Below are 7,032 nucleotides of genomic sequence, written 5' to 3' on the forward strand. Positions count from 1 at the left end.
ACCTCCGCATACAACACGGCCGTGCAAGAAACGACGCAGATGAGGTCATGCAAGTTGGTCGATATGGCTGAGCCCTTTGTAACGGGTTGGAAGATTTAAACGACCCACTAGTTACGTAATTCGCATGTTGGGACGCCCGGTCCTTATTTAAATCTCCTACCACGCTTTATAACATCGTGAGAAAAGAGAGAGGCGGGGAATTAACTTTATTGAGACCCTAATGAAATGTTTGACATTTTGACCGCACAAAAAAGACGAGGACAGAGGGAGGTACGACGACACGGGCGGTAAACTTTCAACTCATTTTATTCCCTGAGCCAGGGAACACGAGCAAAAGTTAAAAAAAGGAGACGTTTTGGCGCACCTGCCTGCGCACTGTACAGACTGCACGTGTGAACCACGGTTTCAAGGGATAAAGATTCTGGGCAGAAGCCAAGATCAAACAGCTCGAGAGCTATTAGAAGCTTACTTTATTAGAAAGAAAAGTGATGATTGTGTCAGTGACACCTCTATCGGATTATTTCAATCGGAAATGTCTTTCTTGGACAGGTGGCTGCCCTACTAGACTGATGAGCGGACGTAACTGTGTCTGCGCATGTCAAAACTCGCTATATAATGCTACGTCTTTTTTGTGCGGTCAAAATGTCAAACAGTAAGCAACAACTAGGCCAAACGCAAGTTCTCCTAATGAAATGAATTGTGATAAGATTAGTTTGCCGTTCCGGCGCCCGGGGGCGTCGATGTTGCAATTAAATAAATACGGCGCACATGACCAGCCAGTCATGTGTGGAACCCGCCAACGTACGTGTGTGTGATTCGGTCCGGTGACCGGCATGGCCCAGGACTACCCGGTTATCACAAGTGGCGATGAGGGTGGGACTGACGAACCGGACAGGCACAGCACAATCACACGTCGTCATGCCTGTCGTCGGGAAGCTGGATTCGTTCGACTCGAGTACATCGGAGTGGGCGGAATACCGTGAGCGGGCCGAGCTGTACTTCATCGCGAACGACATCCCGAGCGACAAGCAGACAGCTGTATTTTTGACATGCTGCGGTCCGGAGACTTATTCTCTGCTACGAGGCCTCCTAGCACCAAGCAGGCCCGCCCAAGCAGGACTGACCGGAATTTTTACCACACTTGGCAAGCACTACGCCCCTCGAGTATCAGAAGTAGTGGCAAGTTTCAAGTTTTTCTCGAGGCATCGAAAAGAGGGGGAGACCGTAAGTGACTACCTTGCCTCGTTGAAGAAATTAGCCGAAGACTGCAGTTTCGCAACATTTCCAGAGCACATGTTGCGCGACCAGATAGTCAGCGGAATCAATGACGTAACCATGCAAACACGGCTGCTGGAAACGACGTGTTTAACCTTCGAAACTGCGAAGGACACCATCGTAGCTATGGAGGCTGCGCGTAAAGATTCACGCGCGTTGAGCTGTCAGCAAGCACAGCTACTATCTGACGAAGCTCCGGAGCAAGCGAACGTTGTCGCCTCGGGGAAAAATGATAGCTGTTGCTTTCGTTGCGGGGGAGGTCATTCTACGCGTTGGTGTAGGCACGGCAGCACGATCTGTCACAACTGCCGTCAAAAAGGGCACATTGCAATAGTTTGCAGAGTTCAGCCGGGGAGTAGAAATGTCGACCGGAGCCAGTCTAGTTGCAGCCAGTCTAGTCGCGTGAACAACCTGGGCGACCTGCGTGTCTCTGCTGAAGAGCCCGAAGTTTTCGACTTGTGGACGCTTCACACAGCTAGTTCGGAGCCAATGCGCATAGCGGTTGAAGTTAACGGCGTAACGCTCGATATGGAGTTGGACACCGGCGCAAGTGTGTCGACCATTGATGATGGCAAGTTCGCCGAGCTTTTTCCGTCGGTGCCGTTGGAGCCATCGAGTGTGCAGCTGAGAAGTTTTTTCGGCGACATGAAACGCGTCCAGCGAAAGCTGGAAGCAATGGTCAAACTTGGCGACAAGGAGCGCCAGCTACCACTATTTGTCGTGAAAGGGGTGTGTCCTACGCTATTAGGACGAAGCTGGATGAAGGCCTTCAAGCTAGGCATCGCTCAGACGGAGGGAGTCAGCGTCGTGAAGTCTACGGAAGCCCTGGTAAGCCAATATCACGAAGTTTTTTCGGAGCAGCTTGGCACGTTTCACGGCGTTGCAGCTTCTATATCCGTACAAAAGGGCGCGAAGCCACGTTTTGTCAAGGCACGTCCGATACTATTTGCTTTGCGTGATCGGGTTTTTGAAGAACTACAGAGGATGGAACGGGAAGGCGTTATCAAACCGGTGAAAACTTCTCAGTGGGCCGCGCCCATCGTTCCTGTATTGAAGCACGACGGCCGGGTTTGGGTCTGCGGCGATTTTAAGACTACCATAAACCCGGTGACAGTCGTCGAGTCCTACCCTATTCCTAGGATTGAGGAACTTTTTGCGCGGCTTACAGGGGGCAAGAAGTTCACAAAACTTGACTTGCAAGACGCCTACCAGCAGGTCCCACTCGATGAGGAGTGCCAAGAGCTAGTCACCATTAACACTCCGAGGGGGTTATATCGATTCACAAGGCTGCCGTGCGGGGTTTCATCAGCTCCGGCTATATTTCAGCGAGAGATGGAAAATCTTTTGCACGACCTTGACCATGTCGTAGTGTACTTTGACGACATTTCTGGTCACAGGAACCAGTGACAAAGAGCATTGGGAGAATTTGGGCCGAGTGTTCGCCTGAAAACCGCGGGACTGCGACTGAAGTTATCCAAATGTGAATTCTTGAAACCAGAAGTCCAGTACTTGGAACATATTAGTGCGGCTGGGCTGCGTCCAAACCCGGCTAAGACTGAAGCAGTGCTGGAAGCCCCCGCACCCAGAGCGGTCAAGTAACTTCAGAGTTACCTCGGGTTGGTCAATTTTTACTGAAGGTTTTTGCCAAACCTTTCTGCCGTGTTACAGCCGCTCAATAGTTTGTTGGCGTCGGGAACACCATGGCGCTGGGAAACTGATGAAGAGCAGGCATTTCGGAGAATCAAGGAGCTGTTGGCCTCTGCTGCTATAGTGGTGCACTTTGACTCAGGAAAGCCAACTGTGCTTGTCACTGATGCCTCTCCCTTCGGTATTGGAGCAGTACTGGCGCAGCGAGAGTCATCTGGAGAACAGCGCCCCATTGGTTTTGCCTCCCGCAGCCTGGCAACCGCGGAGAAAAACTACAGCCAATTAGATAAGGAGGCATTGAGCCTTGTATTTGGCGTTACCAAGTTCAGGCAGTATTTATGGGGCCGGCATTTCGAGGCCGTCACAGATCACAAACCGCTGCTCGGCCTGCTCGCAGCAGACAAACCAGTTCCCGAATCCTGTTCTCCGAGAGTGCTAAGGTGGGCCTTGCTGCTGTCGGGGTACAGTTACGACCTGAAGTATAGGCCGGGTTCACAAATTGCACATGCCGATGGGTTAAGCCGGCTAACTCTGCCAACTGCCGAATTTGTTGTTGACTGCCCTGCCGAAGTGTTAAATGCTGGAAGGAGTATACCCAGGGGTGCTGTCGTCAAATGCTGTTGCGGCAGCTACCTCCAGAGACCCGGTGCTGTCGCAAGTAAGAGCAGCGTTGTGGTTAGGCTGCCAGATAAACCTAGGGTCAGAGAGAAGACCCTACGAGACGCGCTTTCATGAAATGAGTGTGCAAGGGAATTGTCTATTGTGGGATAACAGAGTAATTGTTCCAAAATCCTTACAAAGGGAAGTCCTCCAGTTGCTGCATGAGAGTCATCCAGGACTGTCCAAAATGAAGGCAGTTGCGCGTAGCCATGTGTGGTGGCCTAGCTTTGATAACGACATAGCGATAACCATCGAAAGGTGCCGTATGTGCCAGGAGCATCAAAGAGTGTCAAGACCAGTGCCTGTCATACCCTGGCCGTTCCCGGAGAAACCGTGGTCACGGCTGCATGTGGACTATGCCGGTCCTTACAGGAACACCTATTTTTTTTATCGCAGTCGATGCTTTCTCAAAGTAGATTGAAGTGTTCCCGGTCTCCACACCCTCGGCTGAAGCAACTATTTCCTGCATGCGAATTATGTTCGCAAACCAAGGCCTTCCAGATGTGGTCGTGTCGGATAATGGGCCAGCATTTACCAGTGAGCTCTACTCCACATTCCTCAAGAAAAACGGGGTGAGGCGAATGCTGGTGCCGCCGTATCATCCAGCGTCAAATGGTGCTGCAGAGCGGGCAGTGCAGACTGTCAAAAACAAGTTGCGGAAGGCTGGCCCTGGAGATATTCGCACTCAAATTGCACGCATGCTCCTAACTTACAGGTCAACGCCTCACGAGGTCACGGGTTGCTGTCCGTCGGAGCTGTTGTTCGGGCAGAAGCTGAGGACTGCGTTGGACCTGCTACACTCAGACCTCAGGACTCAGGTGCTACAGAAGCAACTTAAGCAGAAAATCAGATGCGACCAGGGAAAAAGACCCAGGGTTTTGGGTCACCCTGGTGACCAGGTTTTCGCGAGGAACTTCCGTCCAGGTCCTGCGTGGCTCCCTGCAGTCGTCACCGAACAACGCACTTCGTCCATGGATGTTCTACTGGAGGGCGGACGGCGGTTAACTCGACATCTGGATCACATCCGCCAGCCCCCTGAGGAACTAAGTGCAGACAACGAAGAGTAAGGCAGCCCAGTAGCTACAGGTCTTGCTCCAAGCTTGGATGTGGGTCAGAGGCAGCTAACTCCGGATCGCCTTCACGACACCGAGTCTAGGCAAGATCCCAGGGAAGACGTGGCGAGGGAAACGGAACTTGCTGTCACAGCACCCAGTACTCCTGTCCTGCGTCGAAGTACCAGAATTCGACGACCTGTATCGCGATACTCACCTTGAACAAATTGTTTGCATCCATTAATAAAGGGGGGAGGGATGTGATAAGATTAGTTTGCCGTTCCGGCACCCGGGGGCGTCGATGTTGCAATGAAATAAATACGGCGCACATGACCAGCCAGTCATGTGTGGAACCCGCCAACGTACGTGTGTGTGATTCGGTCCGGTGACCGGCATGGCCCAGGACTACCCGGTTATCACATGAATCATGGGAGCCTTATGGGCTTCCTTGGCAACCAATAGAAGTGCACTTGCGAGGAATCCACTACGCTATAAATTATCACAATTTTTGTGAAGTAGGGAAGCAGCCACTATGCAATTTTTCGTCATTCCGCGGAGAACCGTGGTACCCGCTAAACACCTGTGAGGCATTATGTGTACTCTGTTGATGCTGTGGCTGATGACGATGAAGAATTATGGCAGAACCCTTTATAATGGGTTGGAAGCATTCAACAACCCACTCGTTGCGCTATTCGCATCGTGTGACGCCTGGTTACAGAATTCGCGCTGTGGGACGCCTGGTTATTTTACTCATCTATCACACTATAGTACATATGTCAATGTGGTTCCTTCCCGACATGAAGCCTGTATAGGGTCTCTTTGCAAAGCAGTTTCAAGCACCCGCGTGGCTCTAATTGTTGATAAAAGTCTTTTAGCTACAATTAGAGCCATACCAGTGCTTGAAACTGCTTTGCAAAAAGACCCTATACAACAATTAGTTTCAACTGGACTGGTATCCACTCTTCATGAAATGTACTTCTTTAATACCCTTTTAGGACACAGAGTTATTTTATACTTCTTTTTGTTTGAAGCTTGTCGTACGCTTGTAGAGGCCGCCTTGAGTATTTTGTTCGCTATGTATGCTAATTACGCACATTTGTAATAAATACCATGAGAAAAAAAAATGGCATGGCTCTGAGGTAGAATACTCGGCCCCCACAAAGAGGGCCCAGGTTCGAACCTCGTTCCATGCGGGATAGTTTTTATTTAGCGCAATAGTGGTTACGGAGGCCGGCGGCGGCGGCGGACAATTACGGCGCCGAAAACGGCCCTTGTTGTGATCGCATAACAGCTTTCGCTGTAAAAAGTTAGCTTAAAAAGGTGTTCCTGGCGCCGCTGAGAGTTCGTGAAGCCGTCGGGGACAACATCGTAGTTCAGTGCGCCGAGACGTTCAAGTATCCTGTGTAGAATGGAGTATCCTCGAAGACGTTTTTCGCTGAGCCCACGCCGTTCTCTTCGCGTCCAGACCCAGACGGAGACGCCGGGCAGGTATTCGGCTGTCAGTAGACTGCTGATTCTTGATGCGCAGGCGGGCGAGCTGTCGAGCTTCTTGGGCGCGCTGCAAGTAGGTCGCAGCGTGAAGCGTCGTGGCCGGGTTCCTTCCGTAATTCTTCATCGTCATGAACCGTCGCATCAACAAAGTGCACATAATGCCTCACAGATGGCACCTTGCTTCTCCGCAAAATGACGAATGTCGTGGTTCACAAAAATTATGATTTGTGGCGTAGTGGGTACGTTGCTAGTGTACTTATATTAATAGCCGCAAGAGCGTTTATAACGGGCTCTAGAAATACCGCTCTTCCAGCTTTCGCTGTGACTGTGCTGCGCTTTCCGCGCAGGCCTGGCGTTATTTGTGTTTCCCTTTTTGCAGGTATACTCTTTTAGCTTTCATGTTATTCTGCAGCATCCGGGTGACGCTTTTTCAGAGGGGAGTATTGCCACGCGCCCCCATTTCTATATTTTATAGTGATCGGATTTCATCCTCAAAAACTGTTAGCACCGCCCGGGGCAGGCCGCGCAGCAATGTTCGGGAAGCTTCGCGATTGTTTCAGATTGTTCCGTTACCATTGTGCGCAGGACGCGTCTAGCGAAATTTATAGAAGGCTTACGTGAGCACGAGCGATAATGCTCAAATGTTCGATCACTCATGTATAGAAGATGACGCGTTCCGCCGTTGATCAGATTACCGACGACCGTCGTCCGCGCTCGCAGTTATCATTGTATAGCAAGCGTTGCTTGTAGCTTGAATCTTTTACTGGGCACAAGTTCGCCCAATAGAGCGTTTCATCTAGTACCTTCACTACTACGTGACAATATACAGCATGTGTAATTATATAGTTCATGCAAACTACACTTACCTTGACATCGAACGACATGTAGTTGCTTCTTCGCTGTTATG

Source organism: Rhipicephalus sanguineus, chromosome 8, assembly GCF_013339695.2.
Source record: "Rhipicephalus sanguineus isolate Rsan-2018 chromosome 8, BIME_Rsan_1.4, whole genome shotgun sequence".
In the NCBI taxonomy this organism is placed as follows: Eukaryota; Metazoa; Arthropoda; class Arachnida; order Ixodida; family Ixodidae; genus Rhipicephalus; species Rhipicephalus sanguineus.